Source organism: Mus musculus, chromosome 11, assembly GCF_000001635.26.
Source record: "Mus musculus strain C57BL/6J chromosome 11, GRCm38.p6 C57BL/6J".
Lineage (NCBI taxonomy): Eukaryota > Metazoa > Chordata > Mammalia > Rodentia > Muridae > Mus > Mus musculus.
The window spans coordinates 76621002-76639316 of record NC_000077.6 but is presented as its reverse complement, the minus strand read 5'-3'; the positions used below and the strand labels follow the sequence as shown (position 1 = coordinate 76639316).

The 18315-nt window shown below is 48.0% G+C and overlaps 1 protein-coding gene, 1 long non-coding RNA gene and 1 pseudogene across 3 annotated transcripts in view; 2 read left to right on the top strand and 1 right to left on the bottom strand.

Moving 5' to 3' along the window:
• Gm46288 overlaps window positions 1-12664 on the bottom strand; it is a 33275-nt gene extending 20611 nt beyond the window's left edge. Inside the window, exon 1 of the long non-coding RNA XR_001780268.2 lies at window positions 12622-12664. This is a non-coding gene — a long non-coding RNA (predicted gene, 46288). The remainder of the gene's footprint in view (window positions 1-12621) is intronic.
• A 3328-nt stretch (window positions 12665-15992) lies between these two features.
• The window catches only part of Abr (active BCR-related gene), a 206593-nt gene continuing 204270 nt past the window's right edge, over window positions 15993-18315 (top strand). For both annotated transcript variants that reach the window (XR_003949222.1, XR_003949223.1), the window contains exon 1: window positions 15993-17140. The gene's annotated coding sequence lies outside the window, so the exon portion shown is untranslated. The remainder of the gene's footprint in view (window positions 17141-18315) is intronic.
• Gm18373 (predicted gene, 18373) lies at window positions 16120-17109 on the top strand (annotated as a pseudogene).

The window sequence follows — 18315 nt, the reverse complement described above, 5'->3', positions numbered from 1 at the left end:
ATACATTTCTTTTTTCAAAAAATTTTATATTTATTTATTTGTGTGTGATACACACATATCACCACACATGCATGGAGGTCAGAGGACACCTTTCTAGCGTCTGTTCTCTCCTTCTACCGTGTGGAGCCCAGAAATGGAACTCAGGTCTTCAGTCCTGGTGGCAGGCACTAAGCCATCTCACCGGCTGCTAAGCCGCACAGTTTAATTCATCATCCTCCTCTTTCTTTGCCAACACCACCCTGATTTCTTATGGAGAAATTAACTTTACCAGATAATATGTCACTCAGTGAAGGCACAGATAACCCAACCCCTACCCTTTGACTGTGATGATTGGTTTTTAAATGACACTTGAGGGGCTGGAGAGATGGCTCAGTGGTTAATGCCAAGGACAGGAGTTTGGTTTGGTTCCCAGCACCCACATCAGGTGGCTCTGTCACCTGTAGCCCCAGGGAATCTGACACTTTTGGCCTCAGTAGGCAGTAGCATTCACATGCACATACCTACACACACACACATACACACCAATGTTGTTGTTATTATTGTTTAATTATTGGTATTTAATCTTTTGAGGAGCGTCTCACTGTAAGCCCTATGTTGGCCTTGAACTCCTGGCAATCCTTTTGCTTTGGCTTCCTAAGTACTAGAATTACAGGTGGACCCATCACACCTAGCTTCCAAACCACAGAAATATATTTTTAAGTAAAAAAAAAAAAAAAAAGAAAAAGAAAAAGAAAGGAAGGAAGGAAGGAAGGAGGAAAGAAAGAAAGAAAGAAAGAACGAAAGAAGGAAAGAAAGAAAAAAAGAAAGAAAGAAAGAAAGAAAGAAAGGAAAAAAAGAAAGAAAGAAAGAAAGAAAGAAAGAAAGAAAGAAAGAAAGAAAGAAAGAAAGAAAGGGAGAAAGGAAGGAAGGAAGAAAGAGGGAAAGAAAAAGAAAAGATAAAAGAGATGGCTCAGCGGTTAAAAGCACTGACTGCACCGGGCGTGGTGGCGCACGCCTTTAATCCCAGCACTTAGGAGGCAGAGGCAGGCAGATTTCTGAGTTTGAGGCCACCCTGGTCTACAGAGTGAGTTCCAGGACAGCCAGGGTTACACAGAGAAACCCTGTCTCGTAAAACAAAAACAAAAACAAAACAAAACAACAACAACAACAACAATAAAAAGAGCACTGACTGCTTTTCCAGAGTTCAATTCCCAATAATCACATGGTGGCTCACAACCATCTGTAATGTGATCTGATGCCCTCTTCTGGGGTGTCTGAAGACAGTGACAGTGAACTCATATACATAAAATAGATAAAGAATTCTTTAAGCAACAACAACAACAACAAAAAAAGAGTAATGTATCAAGATCTGTTTCTTTGTTCAGCTTCCTCTGGGGTACCTGAATGTCCCCTGGACTTGGAGTCTAAAAGGGCTTGTCAGTACCCAGCACTGTCACCAGCAATGACTCATTTGGAACTGGGCTTCATGCTATACGCAGGCCTCTTGACACACGACTGTCTGAGCATTGTGTTCTGCATCCTTAGCTGTATCCATCTGGGTGGTGCTGTCTATATAACTCACTGTGGTTGTCTACAGACTCAGTGCAAGATGCAGCCATTAGCACTATAGGTTTCCTGTCATAGAAGATGAGAACACACATGTTGGTGCATGCCTTTAATCACAGCACTCGGGTAGTAGACAGAGGCAGGCAGATCTCTATGAGTCCAAGGATAACTTGGTTTACAACACAGTGAGTTCCAGGCAAGCCATGGGCTATACAATGAGGCCCTGTCAGAAGAAGAGGAGGAGGGGGAAGAGGAAGAGGAAAAGGAGAAAACTTTAATTTCTTCTCTGAACAGGTAAGGTGGGGCTCACATGCTGCTAAGTAATGCGTTCACAATCTTTGTTTATTTTTAAATTTTTATTTATTTGATATCTGCTGTGCACACCTACTGTGTGTGCACATAGAGGCCAGGAGGAGGCATCAGTGTCCTCTCCATCACTCTCCCCTCTTCTTTTGAGTCAGGATCTCTCCCTGAACCTATTGCTGTTTCTCCACTCCGCTGAAAGCCAGCAACGCTGAGATCCCTTGAGGAGACCCCATTTCCTGGGGCTACAGGGATGCTCCGGATGCCCAGCACGTGGTGTGGCTGCTGAAATCCACTCTGGTCTGCATTATTTCACAGCAAGACTGCTGAGCCACATCTCTGGCTTCTGTCTGTCTTTTTGAAATAGGGACTCATGCAGCCCAGGGAAGGTTGGCCTCGAGCCTTCTTGCTGCCTCTACCTGTTGTAGTGCTGAGGTTACAGACATGAGCCACCATGTGTGGAGACCCAGACTGGGACTAAGCAAGCACTCTACCAACAGAGCTATGTCCCTGGTACAGTTTGGGTTTTGTTTTGTTTTTCCCTTTGCTCTGTGAGAGACACTGTAACTAACTCAGAGCTAGAGACCCTCACTCCACCCTGATTGCAGGAGCACAGGAGCTGTTTATGATTCCTGTGTTCCTCATCTGTTGACACTTTTAATATCAGTCACTTTGTTGTTCTTGTTGTTTTGGAGACAGGGTCTCATTATGTAACTCTGGCTGCCCTAGGAACTCACTGTGTAGTCCAGGCTGGCCTTGAACTCACAAAAATTCATCTGCCTCTGCCTCCGGAGTGCTGGGATTAAAGGTGTGTGCCACCACACCCAGCGACTACATTCTTATAAAGTTGATAATATAACTTTATTATATTAGTTATATTAGGGCAGTGGTGGTACACACCTTTAATCCCAGCACTTGGGAGGCAGAGGCAGGCGGATTTCTGAGTTCGAGGCCAGCCTGGTCTACAGAGTGAGTTCCAGGGCAGCCAGGACTATACAGAGAAACCCTGTCTCAAAAAACAAAACAAAAAACAAAACAAAAAAAAAGTTGATACTATTACAGTGCCTGTTTTACAAATGGGGGAACAGACCTGAGTTATGAGGTGGCTTCTTTATGGACACAGTTAGTCAGTGTAAGCAATGATATCTGATCCCGGGCTCTCTATGGTTCTGAGTTGCTGTACTTTCCTGTTTCCCTGGACACCACACATGCTACAGTTAGGAGAGGGTTGGTTCTCTGGGGATGTTCCTGGTTAGTTCTGCATCTGCTGGTCCTGATGCAGTCACCCAGATGGGAAGGGGAGTAACTGAGCAACCCTCTCACTCCTAAGCAATGAACTCTTTTTTTTTTAACTCTTTTTTAAAGAGACATACTATTATTGCTATTTTATTTTGGATTTTTTTTTCTTGAGACAGGGTTTCTCTACATAGCCCTGGCTGTCCTAGAACTCTCTACAGGTTAGCCTCAAAGTCAGAGATCTGCCTGTCTTTGCCTTCCCAGTGCTGCTAGGATTAAAGACACTGGCCACCATGCCTGGTTCTTTTTATTATTTTAATTATGTGTATTTTTTCTCTCTCTCTCTCTCCCTCTGTCTGTCTGTCTGTATGTATGTATGTGCATGAGTTACAGGCAGTTGTGAGCATCCCAACATGGGTGCTGGGAACTGAACTCTGGCTCTGGTTGGTCAGAGCACTCTATGTAGATCAGGCTGGCTTCCAATTCATAGAGATCCATTTCCCACTGCCTGCCTCTCAAGTCCTGAGAGTAAAGTTATGTGTCACTATACTATGTCCAACTAAAAATAAATCTTTAAAATATATATTACTTTCTCCATCACCTTTCTTAAAGATAAGATTTTGTTATGCAGCACAGAACGACCTTAAACTCAAAATCCTCCTGCCTCACTTCCCAAGCAGCTGGGATTATAGGCACACACCATCGTTGCTGATGTAACACACCACTCTTAAAATGTGGGTGTCACCTGAAGCATCTCACGGACGTGAGGCAGAGGGAGGCAGATCTCTGTGAGCTGGAGGCCAGCCTGGTCTACATAGAGAGTTCAGGCTAGCCAGAGCTACACAGTGAGTAGTCTCAAATCAAAATAAAGATTTATGGGCTGGTGAGATGGCTCAGTGGGTAAGAGCACCCGACTGCTCTTCCGAAGGTCTGGAGTTCAAATCCCAGCAACCACATGGTGGCTCACAACCATCCGTAACAAGATCTGACTCCTTTTCTGGAGTGTCTGAAGACAACTACAGTGTACTTACATATAATAAATAAATAAATAAATCTAAAAAAAATTTAAAAAAGATTTATTTGTTATTAGTTTATGTGTATAAGTGTTTTTCCTGGATATTTGTATCTACGTGTGAGCTCAGAACCTGCTGAGGCCAGAAGGCTGTGTCAGATCCCCTGAAAGGGGAGTTGCAGATGATGGTGATCCACCATTTCTAACTGGTGGAACTGGGAACTGAACCCAAGTCCTCTGAAAGAGCAGCCAGTGCTTTTAACTGCTGAACCATCTATCCAGCCCAAGGTAATGTGTTTATTTGAATGTGCACTGAGCACACATCATTCACATAGGCAGACAGCAAATGTGCCCTCATTTGTTACACTTGTACATGACGACTCTGCGAGATACTCAGTAAATAAAAGTGTAGCTGTATAGCCAGTAGACAAATGCATAGGTGATTCATGAGTGGGAAAAAAAAAAACACACCTCAAAGATGCCTGAATTCTGGGAAGAGCTGGAGAATACAAACATGTTAGAGAAGCTTAAACCAAGCACTTGCCTAGAATGCAGACATACCTTCCAGACTCTCTAATTACCAAGGAAATACCAAATCAAACTTCACAGGGCATGGCTTTCCCCCTGGCAGTTCACTTCAGAGTGGGATCTCACCTCCATGGTGCACAGACAGAGCTCAGAATGACGGAGTGGGAGCATAGTCCTGGGCCAGAGAAACATGTACTAGATAAGGGCACATTTCAGGTTCCTGCTGGGTGAGTAGCCGCGTTGGCATGGCTGAGAACAAGAGCTCCCCTTTGAGCAGAGGAAAGTGAGATCTCTGCGATTAAGTGGAAATTCTGCCATCCTGAACACTAATTGGAAAATTCACCAGACATTCATAATATGCAAACTATCTATTTTCTAGTTTGGTCTACTGAGCCAAATCAGCAGAAATAAACACCTCTAATCTCCCTGACTGTCGCCTCTAAAATCTGTCCCATTAAAAAATACCCAGGCTCTTTAAGAATGGGAGATGTTTGGTCTGGACAGAAAATATACAAGATAATCTGGGAACGCCTTGCCAAACCAGAAAGCCATCATCAAAGCTTCTGAAGATGCAAAGGTGACACACAGGACCTTGAAAGCCAGTTTATAAAGCCCCGCACTAGCCAAAGATGGGACAATATGAATTCACATCATGAAAAAAAATCACAAATATTTTAGTGCAACCAATTTAAGCTTATTCCTGACTACTTTACAAATAAATGAGATTCAAACTATGGTTATTTTATTTGGTTTTGACAATTACTGTGGGGTTATCCCTAATCTACTCTCCTAACTGCTGGCCTGGCTACCTCCCCCTGGGGTGTACCCAGGTACTGTGAGGGTCCATGATTCTTCGAAGGATGATACTCCGGACTCAAATAGTATGCAAATACAAAGAGTGTTTTATTCTGCAGAAGTCCAGCACGCTGGGGTCTCCCATCACCAGAACAGAGAGGCACCCAAGTGAGATGCAGGCCTGAGTTAAAGCACCTTAGGGAATTCCAGAGCAGGTGACCTCTATGTCAATCTGTTGGGCCCATCTCTAAGGACACTGGGGTGTGGGGGCTGGAATGTTGCTGGAAAGGTCTGGAACTGTTACTGAGGAAGTAGCTGAGGAAGTCTGGAAACTGCTGCTGACCCAGCAGTGTCCTTGCCTCAGGCCAGGTGGAGAGGAGGCTTCTGAGGCCTGGACTTGCCTGGAATTGCCCAGTTCTTGGAAACAGATTTAGGCCTAGTCTCCTTGACTGCCAATTTGAAGCCTGTCATAGAGTCAGCCCAGAGTTCTCAATACTTGCTGCTGCTTCTGGCCATGGGCTCACCACCTGCCTTTAATCCCTCCAGTAACTGGCTGTAGCCAATGTTATTTAACCAATAGTTTGAAATCAGTGAACAAGATTTGCCCAACAAAAGCTTGAGAAGTCACTCATAGGCCTAGACTCTTCGGGTATAGAGTTCAGTATTACAATACATAGCAACAGACCAAACCTCAACATCCATTCATTCATTTATTTATTTATTTATTTATTTATTTAAAGACTTACTCTGTGTAGCCCTGTATGTCCTGGAACTCACTTTGTAGATCAGGCTGGCCTTGAACTCATTCATCTGCCTGTCTGTGGTGGAACTAAAGGCGTGTGCCACCACTTTGGCTTGAATTAATTAATTAATTAATTAATTAATTAATTAAAAGGATTTTATTGATTATTATATAAGTACACTGTAGCTGTCTTCAGACACACCAGAAGAGGATGTCATATCTCACTACGGATGGTTGTGAGCACCATGTGGTTGCTGGGATTTGAACTCATGACCTTTGGAAGGGCAGTCAGTGCTCTCACCCGCTGAGCCATCTCACCAGCCCTTGAATTTATTTTTTAAAGTTTTCTTTATTTCTATTTTATATGTATAAGGAGGTGTTGGGAGACAGAGACAGGGCCATCCCTGAAGCTCATTGGCTAGCCAACCTAGCAAAAGTAATACATGTTCTTAACCATTAAACCATTCTCCAGCCTTGGAACTCGTTGTTTAGACCAGAAAGGCTGGCTCTGAACCTGCAGTAGTCCTCCTCCTTCTGCCCTTTGACTGCTGGGGATTATAGCTCTATACTACTGTGCTCTGATCTTTCAATCTACTTTAAAACAAAACAAAACAAACAAACAAAACCCAGGGTCTTATGTAGCTCTAGCTGCCTTCGACTTCTGCTTCTCCTGCCTGTACCCCTGAGAGCAGAATTATAGACATGTGCTACCATGCTTCTGCCTCTACCCCCTGAGAGTGGAATTACAGACATGTGCTACCATGCTTGGTTTATGAGGACTGAGGACTGAACCCAGGATCCCGTGAGTGTTAGGCAAGTGCTCTACCAAGCTACATCCCCTCCCACTTATGTGTGAGCTTTCCTACAACAAACATTATCTTCAGTTAAAACCATCCACTACTGGCAAAGCTTTGGGGAATTAGTCTCTCTCATGATCCTTTCTAGATGAGTGTTGCGGGGAATCGAACCGAGACCCTTGCCCATGCTAGGCAAGCACTATACCACTGAGCTATAGCCTCAATCCTTGTTCACGTTTTAGTTTGAAATTTAGGAGGGTCTTGTAAACCTCTTGGCAGGATAGGATATTTTAATTTTAAAAACAGGTTTTTATTTTGCTTTGTGTGTATAAACGGGGGTGGGGTGGGGTGTTGCATGTGAGTGCAATGTCCACAGAGGCCTAAGGGGGTATCGGATCCTCTGAGCTAGAGTATGGTAGTTCTGGGTACCCTAATGTGGATGCTAGTTAAGAATCTCAAGTATGGGGGCTGGAGAGATGGCTCAGGGGTTAAGAGCACTGACTGCTCTTCTGAAGGTCCTGAGTTCAAATCCCAGCAACCACATGGTGGCTCACAACCATCTGTAATGGGATCTGATGCCCTCTTCTGGTGTGTCTGAAGACAGCTATTGTGTACTCATATAATAATAAATAAATAAATCTTTAAAAAAACAAAAACAAAAAGCACCTCAGGTACTCTGCAAGAGCGGTGCACTCTCTTAAGTGATGTGCCATCTCTCCAGCCTCCTGGAGATAGGAGTATTTTAAAGAGAAACACTTGCACTATCAGACTATTGAAACAGTGGAACCCCGAGTACATCAACCCAGGAAGCCCAAACTGGAGGAAGAGAAAGGCTGATTCCTGTGCCCACTACAAGAAAAACTTGTCTTCCAGGATGGGATTTCACTCAGTTCTGACAACCTGTCAGCTTGCAAGACACCCTGGAACCAGGACGATGACAGGTCCGTGGTGGGCAGGACCACCCTGTGACCTGGGCTGCTTAGTTCTGCTCGCCTCTTGTCCTTTATTTAAGTCTAAATCTCTTGTCGATGCCCTGAAGTGACCTATAGGGTCACTGGATCCCTGTTCCTCTTCCTAATGTGGCCACTTTGAATAGACCTTTGCCCGCAGCTTGCTAGTGCTGCCTCTTTAATAGGCATACTGGACGCAGCTGCTGAACCTAGTGCATTTGACCCTAACTGTCTCAATAAGGTGCCAGGAAGATCTTGAACTCTCTCTGTAGCCCAAGCCCCAGAGTAGCTGAACTACGAGCCCAAATTCCCTGTTGATGAGAGTACAGATTGGTCTAGCTTTGGGGGAGGGGCGCAATTTATCACTGTCCAAATGTCACAGTACATATTCTTTGACACAGGAAATCTTTTTTGGGGGCACGGAACCTAAAATTATATGATACTCCTGACAGCATTCTTTTTGTAATAGGAAATCAACAACAACTCCAATGCCTATGAACAGTGGAGATTGCAGTCAATCTCTGATAGTATAGCATGGATAAGCAAAGACCTGTAGCGCCTGTCAGTGAGTGACAGTAAATAAAGCAAGGTCCATCCACACCACAGGGTTCCCAAGGAGGACTCTCCCCGCCTATGTGACATAATGAGAAATAAATATTTTCTATCCTTCGGTATGACATAGAATCCCCAGGAAGAATTCACTGAGTTTGTAGGCGAATGAGGATGACTCCCAGCTGGTAAGCTTCTGGATGGGGTCTGGTGGCCAGAAAAACCAAGCAGGAGATGAGGGCTTCAGAAATGTCAAAACTCTCAACCCCAACCAGCTGTGGCGACCTCATGCAGTTTTCATGAAAATCCTCACAGAAGTCCAGAGAGTTTCTGGGTTGTTAAACACATGAAAGAGGGTGACATTTCCAGTTCCATGGGGACAGAAGGTATGGTACTCACAGACCATGTCCTAGGATCCTCTTTATCTAGTGTTTATACTCTTTCAAATGTAGTGTAATTGAGACTATCCTGTTTTTTTTAATGTGAGCTATTCTAGTGAATTATCAAACCAGAGGAAGAGGGTTGTGTGGGGAGGGCTGTGTGGGGAGAGCTGTGTGAGGAAGGCTGTGTGAGGAGGACTGTGGAGAGGACTGTGTGGAGAGGGCTGTGTGGGGAGGGCTGTGGAGAGGGCTGTGTGGGGAGGGCTGTGTGAGGAAGGCGTGTGAGGAGGACTGTGGAGAGGGCTGTGTGGGGAGGGCTGTAGGAGGAGGGCCTTACCCTGCTGGGCAGAACTGTGACGGTAATGAGGACACACCATTTGCAGCTCTTTTCTGGTATCAAGGCAATGACAGAGACTGGTGCTGAGGCTGGGAATGGATATCTGTGACCCCAGGCTGAGGTGGAAAGATTGAGTTTCAGGCTCATCTGGAGGAGGAGGGAAAGAAGGCAGAAAAGGCAGGAAGAGGGAGTGAAGAAGGAAAGGTGTGGGGGGAAAGGAATGTGGGGGTGTGAAGGAGAGAGGGGGAAGGGGAAGGAAGGGAGCAGAGAGAGAGAGAGAGAGGGAGAGGCAAAGGTCTGGATATAGCCTATGTGTGTATATGGTTTGTTTGTTTGTTTGTTTGTTTGTTTAGAGGCAGGGTTTCTCTGTGTAGCCGTGGCTGTCCTGGAACTCACTCTGTAGACCAGGCTGGCCTCGAACTCAGAAATCTGCCTGCCTCTGCCTCCCGAGTGCTGAGATTAAAGGCATGCACCACCATGCCTGGCTTAGTTTTGTTTTTGTTTGTTTGTTTGTTTGTTTTTTAATAATATGGGTATAGTGACATCCAGTTTTAATTCCAGCACTCTGGAGGTTGGGGCAGGAACGCGTGTGCTGCCGGGCGTGTGAGGAGATTGGAGGACGACGTTGGGGATCCAGTCCTTTCCGTCTACCGTGGGTTCTCAGGACTGAATCCCGTGATTATGATGGTGCTCCCTTACGTCTCTGTCTTTCTTTTCTTTGCTTTTTCTGTTTTATTTGTTTTTTGTTTTTTGAGACAGGGTTTCTCCATGTATCCTTGGCTGTCCTGTAGACCAGACTAGCCTCAGACTCAGCAATCCTTCATTTATCTTAAGGAAATTATAAGTAAGGTGGTATTTTAAGCTGCACTGTTTAGAGTTAGGAACCTGAAGGGAGTGTTAACACGAAACCCTCAAGGTTTCAGACATCCCGGCGCTGAGTAAGCACCGCTCATTTGTTGTTTCTAACATCCCTGTCTGATGTGTCTTCAGGAAAACAGCACTCTCTCTGTAGGCAATTTAGGCATTGGTAGTTGTGTTGACGTTTGACTCTCAGTTGGAAAGGAAAGCTAGGCCCCAGGAAGGGGTCTCTTTCTTCTCATGTCTCCTTACTTTATTATTTTTTGACCTTTCTGTCTAATCTCATCAATAGCTCTCTCAGATCTTCTCATCTGTGTCTGGACGAGCCTCACCTAGAGAACCAAAGCCAAATGGAGGCTCTGTGTCTGTGTCTTCAGCAGAGATTCGGGGCTCAGCCCAGCTAAGCTCTTCCTTCCGTATTTTCATTCTGTTCCTCTTTCCAGACCTTCACTGATAACCATGGCTGAAACAAGGCCAAAAGCAGTTCAGACTGACGTGTGAATGACTGATAACTGCAGTCACAGGCTAGTTGTCTGAGGGTTACCAACAGAGCCTCTCACTCTGTTCACTGATGTGGGAGTTTAAGACTGAGACAGGCAGAGACGGCTCAGTGGGTAAAAGCCCTTGCAGGGAAACCTTATAAGCTGGCTTGGATCCTCAGGACCCACATGGTGGGAGAAGAGAAACAACTCCAGCATCTACACACACACACAACTGTAATTTAAAAAAATATGGTGTGAGATCCAAAGACCCCAAATGAGTACGAATTATTCATTCATTTACTTCTTCATTCAGACACAAACGAGAGATCTTGTTCACATCTTGTAGGGGCCTGGGTGGGGGGCAGTCGGAGGAATAAGAAGTGTTAGCTGGCCATAGGCATCTGATCCTTCACTCTCTGTAGGCTTGTGACTTGAGGGCCTGAGGTTTGGGGAGCAGTGGACTTGAAGAACCAGAGAATCAATACAGTATGCTATTAGGACCAAGGTGAGTCCCTCTTTAGAGTATCATGACTAACTAGATCTGGGAAAGAAGAGGTTCTAGAGAGAAAGTTATGGGGTGTTTAGGTGTCTTAGTCACTGTTCTATTGCTGTGAAGAGACACTATGGCTAAGGCAACTCACAAAAGAGATCATTTAATTGGGGGCTTGAGTACAGCTACAGGGGGTTAGTCTACTAGCATGGCAGGGAAGCACGGCTGCAGGCATGGGGATGAGAAGGAGATGCAAGCTTTACATTCTGGTTTGTAGGCAACAGGCAGAGCTAGAGTGAGAGAGAGAGGCAGACAGATAGACAGACACACAGAAACAGAGATAGATAGATAGATAGATAGATAGATATGCACACACACGCGCACACACACACACACACACACACACACACACAGAGAGAGAGAGAGAGAGAGAGAGAGAGAAAATGGGCCTCAAAGCCCATCCCTACCAACATGCCTCCTCCAAGGCCACACCTACTCCAACACAGCCACACCTCCTAATCCTTCTAATCCTTCTTAAATAGTTCTACACCCTGCTGACTAGCATTCACATACATGAGTCTATGGGGGTCATTCTCATTTAAATCATCACAATGGGTTTTTCAAAGGGATCTCATTAGATATAGATCAACGTGGTGAAGGATGCTTGAGGAGGATGTCACCGGGAAGAGGCTCGGGAAAGCACAGTGATGTGCATTACTGTGGCCAGCAGAGAGAGCATGGGGACATGGAACGTGTCTTAGTGAGGAGAGTAAAGCAGAAAGCAATGGTCTTGTCTAGCTACTTTCATTTCGTTACTGTGTTCCTCTGTATAAGACCGAGATTATTCACCGTTCGTTTCAAACATCAGAAGGCAGAGGCGGGAGGATCTCCGTGAGTTCAAAGACAGCCTGGTCTACAGAGTGAGTTTCAGACAGGACAGGCCTACATAGTGGGATTCAATCTCAAACAAAAGAAAATACCTCCCGCCCCCCCCCCAAAGCCTCGCACCACAACACACACACAGAGTGTGGTGGAGGTTCACATTTGAGGTGAGGAGACCATGGGGGCTGGCCACAATAGCTGCAGCAAAGACTCCCAGATAGACCAAGAGGAGGTGACCCGGGACATAAAAACATCTGCTATGGAGAAGCATTCAGGTTGAAGTTGGAATAGGTGCAGCAAGCAGAAGAAATTCAGGAAATGACAGCCGGAAAACAAGCTGGCTTTAGAGCACACGCAGGAAAGGATCTGGTCCGCCAGGTTAGAATGAACTCTCTTTTGCCTGGCCCTAGGGCCTCCCAGGTGCTAGCACATCTTCCCTCGGAGAACGGATGGAAGTGACAAATGTATCTGGACTTCCATACCGCAAAGCTGCTGCATTTCAAAAGCCAGCAGACTAGCTAGCTATGTGACCTCTAACCTCTGTGACCTCCCCGCCCTGCCCCCCCCCCCATCTCTGAGGCAGCAACAATAACTCCTCCTTTATAGATTTGTTGTGAGGTATTAGATAAGATCAAAGCTGTGTGTCAACTAGAAATGTGGACCTAATAAATGTTAGCCACCCTGCTCCTGTTCCCATGATAACCAGAAGCCAGGTAACAAAACAGAACTACTCACCAACTAGAGACATCGGAGGCTGCTCCTGGGATCTGTTTACGGAAGATGTATGCTGCAATTCCCAGCTATATGGGCCCTAGTGGGAAAAATTAGAGGTTTTAGTTACAACTTCTTAGAGCCAAAAGGAAATCATAGCACTGCTTTAATTAAAGGACAGAGTTGAAAGTGTCCTCCCTGGAAGTTCAGGCATTCAGAAATTGATGTTTATGGTAATTTACAGTTTTTCTCTTTCCTTGTCCGTTTCAGCATACACACTGCAAGATCTCTGGATCAATATGCTATTGACTGGGGTCATCCATCACTATTAGAGTCTTAACAGAGGCTGTGATGCCTATAGATTCTGGTGGAAAGTTTCTGACCTGGCCGCTTGTAGGGATGGGGAGGGCCTCAACCTTCCCAGTAGACAAATGAGGTTGTGCTGTCCGCTGAGGCTTTGGGATATGCAGCTAAGGTGAGCGTGGCAGAGTAAAGAACTAGGTGAAGTATTTCAAAATCATCCCAACAAGGGGCTCGAAATCAGTGTATCTTAAAAGATATTCAGGCCTTTAATCCCAGCATTCAGGAGGAAGAGGCAGGCAGATCTCTGAGTTTGAGACCAGCCTGGTCTATAGAGCGAGTTCCAGGACAGCTGGTGCTGTTAGACAGAGAAACCCTGCTTTGAATAAAGCCAGAACAAGATCTTCAGTCCTCTGTAATAGTCTCACATGAAGACAAATGCCATGACAATCTATGCTAATCACTTGCTAAATCAGAAAAAAAAAAAAGAAAGAAAGAAAGAAAAAAAGAAAAAAGAAAGCAGACAGAAGAGGGGATAGGAGTAAAACCAGAAAACACAGACTTTGACAAGGAAGAAAATTCCAGAGTTGTAAGCCTCTGGGGAAATCACATTTGGCCCAGTTCTGAAGGATGCAAAAAATTAGTCAAGCAGGAACAGAAAAGCATGTGTGTGTGTGTGTGTGTGTGTGTGTGTGTGTGTATTCTGGCTGACCATTCCTTTATTCACTTTCCCTCTTTCAACAATGATTAGCCATCTCTATGTCATGCTAAGCAAGAAGGAACACAAAGTGGAAGAGAAACCTCTGCCCTTGTGTGTTTTTTCAGAGGAAACACAAGGTGTCCTAATTGTAATGGGTGTAGGAAGCCAAAGGCAGCCCCGTGCAGGATCCAGTGGGAATGCAAGCATACTGCGGAAGAGCTGGAGAAAGCTTCACAGAGTTGGACATCTTCAGCTTCAGAGAGTTGTCTGGGGGGAGGGGATTCAAGTGGAAAAACACACATAAAATAACTTTTATAGGGGTAGGGGGAGGCTGGCTTTTGTTTTTAAGGAAACTTTGGGGACAAGGTGTTGTACAAGGTGTTGTAATTGAGTTTTTTTTTTTTTTTTTTTTTTTGAGACAGGGTTTCTGTGTAGCTCTGGCTGTCCTGGAACTCACTCTGTAGACCAGGCTGGCCTCGAACTCAGAAATTCATCTGCCTCTGCCTTCCAAGTGCTGGGATTAAAGGCGTGTGCCACCACTGCCCGGAGTAATTGAGTTTTTAAGGCTAAATAGAGTACAGGAGGTGGAGACTAAGCCTAGCAGGCTCCTTATGGCATGCAAGGAGTCTGGACTCCACCCTGTGGGGGACAGGAACCACTGAAGGAATGTGAACATAAGCACTGACTCCATCTTGTTTGTGGTGTTGGGAGATGGTTCCCTTGATTGAGTATTAGCCTCCAAAGCATGAGGAACTTGAGTTCAGACCCCAGTACTCACTTAAAATTGGGCATAAGCACAGGGGAGAACAAAATAGGCAGATCTTGGGGAGCTTTCTGGCCAACATGTCAAACAGCAGAAATTGGGAGCCCCAGGTTCAGTGAGCGGCCTTGTCTCTTTTATGGTGGAGGTGGAAAGTCATAGAAGGAAGACAGCAGACCTCCAGCCTCTACAAAAGCAGGCACTGGTCATATACCATGCTTGTAGCTGTATATGCAGACATGCGCGCACGGGCACACACACACACACACAGAGGCACACAGAGGCACACACACACAGAGGCACACACACACACACGACAAAGTATGTTTCTTAGAACCTGCAAGTATGAATTGGAGAGGATTGAAAGGGGGAGCTGGGTGGCCTACGTCTGTGGTCCGGGAGACAGGAGAGTGGCAGCAGGCTGAAAATAAGTTTTTCCTGCTTTTAGCTCCAGTTCCCAAAGTGAGAGGTGAAAGGAAGACTTCCAGTTCCGGAGTCACTTTGCCTCTGAATAGTATCAGTTTTCCTCATCTTTGAAATGAAGAAACCTATGAATCACCGATAAGGTCTCTGTTCTCCAGCAAGCACGAGACAGAGTGTATCAGGGCATCTCTGCAGGCTGTAAACTTCACCGGAGAAGATGACGCTGGAGTCCCCACGTGGCCCACTCGTGCCTTCCCTCAGCTCCTGTTTTTGTTCCCCACCTTTAAGGGCATTGCCTGAGGCCACAAAGAGAAGGCGGAGTGGAAGGTCATCTACCAGACCTAGGCCTCTGCAACTATGGCTTGGCTCAAGTCACTCAAGAGTGCCCTCGGCTTTGAGGTCACAGGACCATCACAATTTCCGGAAAAAATCTCTAGGGAGCAATGAAGAGAACATTTAAAGGTACCCAAACACCAAAGCCTTAGCCCCAATTTTGGGCGTAGTGGCTGATCTTGAACAAGTTAGTCCAAGGCGATGGATAAATCCCAGCTCTGGGCAGCCCAAAGGAACTTGCCACATTGCCTTTCCCGCCTCTTTCTCTCCTTGGTCCCAGGTGACTCCCTGACCCAAGGTAGGGGGTCTTGGAGAGCTTGGAGGGCGAGGCTGGGTTGGGGTATGGGGTGTGGCGGGAGGCGTTGGTTGGGACCCAGAGAGCTTCGCGCGCTCCCTAGCCCCAGTTCCCGCTTCCCCGTGGTCGCGCGCTTGGGTGCAGGGAGGGGGCGCGGATAGCGCGCTGCGGCTGGAGCTGCGCAACACGACTGGCTCGGAGGGTGCCAGCGGGCCGAGCTGCGGGCAGCGCCTGCGCCTCCGAGGTGGGCAGCCCGGCCGGCCCTGCCCTGGCCCTGGCCCTGGCCCAGCTGCCCGCGCGGCTCCGAGGCGCGCCCGCAGGCCCTGGCCCTACGCCACCGAGGCTCCGCCCCCACCACTGCTCTCCGCGCGCCCGAGCCCACCGGGCCAAGCCGTGTAGCTAGGGACCGCGGTCTCGGCGCTAGCGGCCCCGGGCTCCCCCCCCCGCAGCCGGGCGGCTGCTTACGTCAGGGAGGCGAAACCCAGAAGGAGGGGGGGAAAAAAAAAACAAAAAAAAAAACGCACGAGGGCGGAAGGGGAAAAACTTTATTTTTTTTTCCCTTTTTCTCCTCCAGGGACTGAGCGAGGGACAAGCGACTGCGACAGCACACGCTTCCGAGCGAGCTCCAGGCGCCACCTCAGCCGGCTGAGGCGCACAGCAACCGGGCCGGGGAGGCCCGACGGCCGGGCCAGTATGTGGGACCCGCAGGAGTTTGAACGCCACTGGCAGGCCGAGTTCCCCGGGGAGGAGACTCCGGTCATGAAGTTGGAATCGGTGCCGGACATGGAGCGCGAGCTCGAGCGTTGCAAACTCAACCTGAAGCGTCTGCAACAGGTGTTGGCCGAGGAGAAGTTCAAAGTCTGGTACCTGCAGGCGGCCCTGGCTGGAGGGAAGATGGAGCTACCGGGCGGGCGGTCAGAGGGCGGGGACGGCGGAGGCTGCAGCAGCGACACAGGGAGCGGAGGAGCCTCGGTGAAGGAGCAGGAGCCAGCCGGGCCCGTGCGCGCGCCGCCGCCGCGCGACAAGGAGGGCGCAGCGGGTCGCGACCCAGATTCCCCTGGCCCCGCGCACCCGGGCTCGGAGGTGGCGACACCGGCGGAGCCGTCCCCCTACGTGTGCCTGGACCTTCCTGCCTGGCCCGGGGCGATGGAAGGAGGGGGCGCCGTGCGCAGTCTGACCGCTGCCATCCACCAGCAACTGGTGCAGCCTCGCCTGCTCTTCAGGCTCCGAGAGGACTGTGCGCCCCCCGGCAACGATGGCACGGGGTCCACTGTACCCGGAGAGGAGCGGTCCTCTGAGACCGGGACAGGGCGGGGCTCGGAGGAGGGCGAACCGGACGCTTCGGGTGGGGATGATGGAGGCGACTGCAGTGACCACGACTTCGAGATGGTGGATTTGAATGAGAAATTCGTTCTCGGCCATCTACTTATGGCCCCCTGCCGATTTGGGACCCGCGATGAGGCGGAAAAACCCGCGAGGCCCTGCAGTCCCCACCGTTGGATGCACCTGATCTCCGGAGGCTGGCGGCACCACCGGCGGCGGAGTCGAGACCTGGAGCAGCTGGAGGCAGAGGATGAGTCCCCCAGACGCGGGGCTCGGGAGCACCTCGCCCAGTGGGGGCGCAAGAGGTTCCTGCGCGTGCCGGACCGGGATTCGCCCAGTCACAGCTCGCCAGAGAGAGGCAGTGACTGCAGCCACAACAGCTCAGACCATGAAGACGGTTTCTCCGCAGGTAAGCATACCCCTGTTCTAGGTACCTGGCTGATCTATCCTGCTGGCTGCTGGTACCCAGCCACGGAAGACCTTGGTGGTCCTTTTAACCGTAGGCAGTTGGGAAGCCTCCCCCCACCCCCTCTGTAAAGCTATCTGTGGAACGCAAAACAAGAGCGCGGGAAGTGATTTGGGGGGTTCGGTGAGTTTATGAAAATAAGCATGATGGCTGTGCCTGGGGTCGCGAGGGGCGGGGGGAGGGGAGGAGCGTGGTGGAATGGCGCACTTGCCTAGACCTTGGCAGGATCTTTCTTTAGTCTTAGTCTTCAGCCCTCACTCCTCACAGGTCCTCCAGAGTCTTTTGCACCACCCTAATAGTACTCTCTGCAGAAGCTCCAGAAGTCCCCATTTTCCCTGAGATTTCTTAGTGGGGAAGTCCTTCCCCAAATGTTTTGAAGTTACCTTGCATTTTCTCCAGCCTGCATCTCAGGCTGGGGACCTAATTTACTCTAATGCTCCTCTTTGCTGACCACTCTTCTTTCCCAGAAGGCTACTCTGGGGTCTGTAGGCTTCCCAGGAGCCCGAGAAGAGGGAAGGGCTTGGAATCCCAGTTTTGAGCTGGCCTGGTTCCTCGAGAGCCTGTTTGACCCAATGCCTTCCCTGATAGAGGAGAAAACTGAATTTAAGATGTGTTCGAATAGGTGAGCTGAGACCGTCCTGCGTCTTTTGCTTCCTCTCCAGTCTGCCATCTTTCTTGAGGACAGGGTCTGGTCTTAGTTGTCTTTGAATCCCCTTGTGACCACAGTGTTCCATAAATAATGACTAAATTAATGAGCAACTGCATTGAACTTGAAAGGATGTTCAGCTCTTCATAGATCAGGGAGTAGAACTAGGTAAGGAGGAATAGTTAACTGGGTGATATGCAACTGCCCCTTTGCTACATCCTAAGTGCCAGTGTTCCAGTGACGGCATGCATTGGTGTTGGCATGCATTGGTGTCTGGGTTGATTGTGTTGCAGCAAGGAACTTAAGATGCCTTCTTGCTCTGTGAATGGGGTGGGCTGTGTGTGGGGAGACACATCAGTGATTCTGGGCTTGTTCCAAAATCTCCATTATTAGGTCTTATCTGGGCGAGTTTGCACTTGAATGAGAAACTGTCCACTTTGCTAAAAGCACATTTGGAAGATCCATCAAGTCA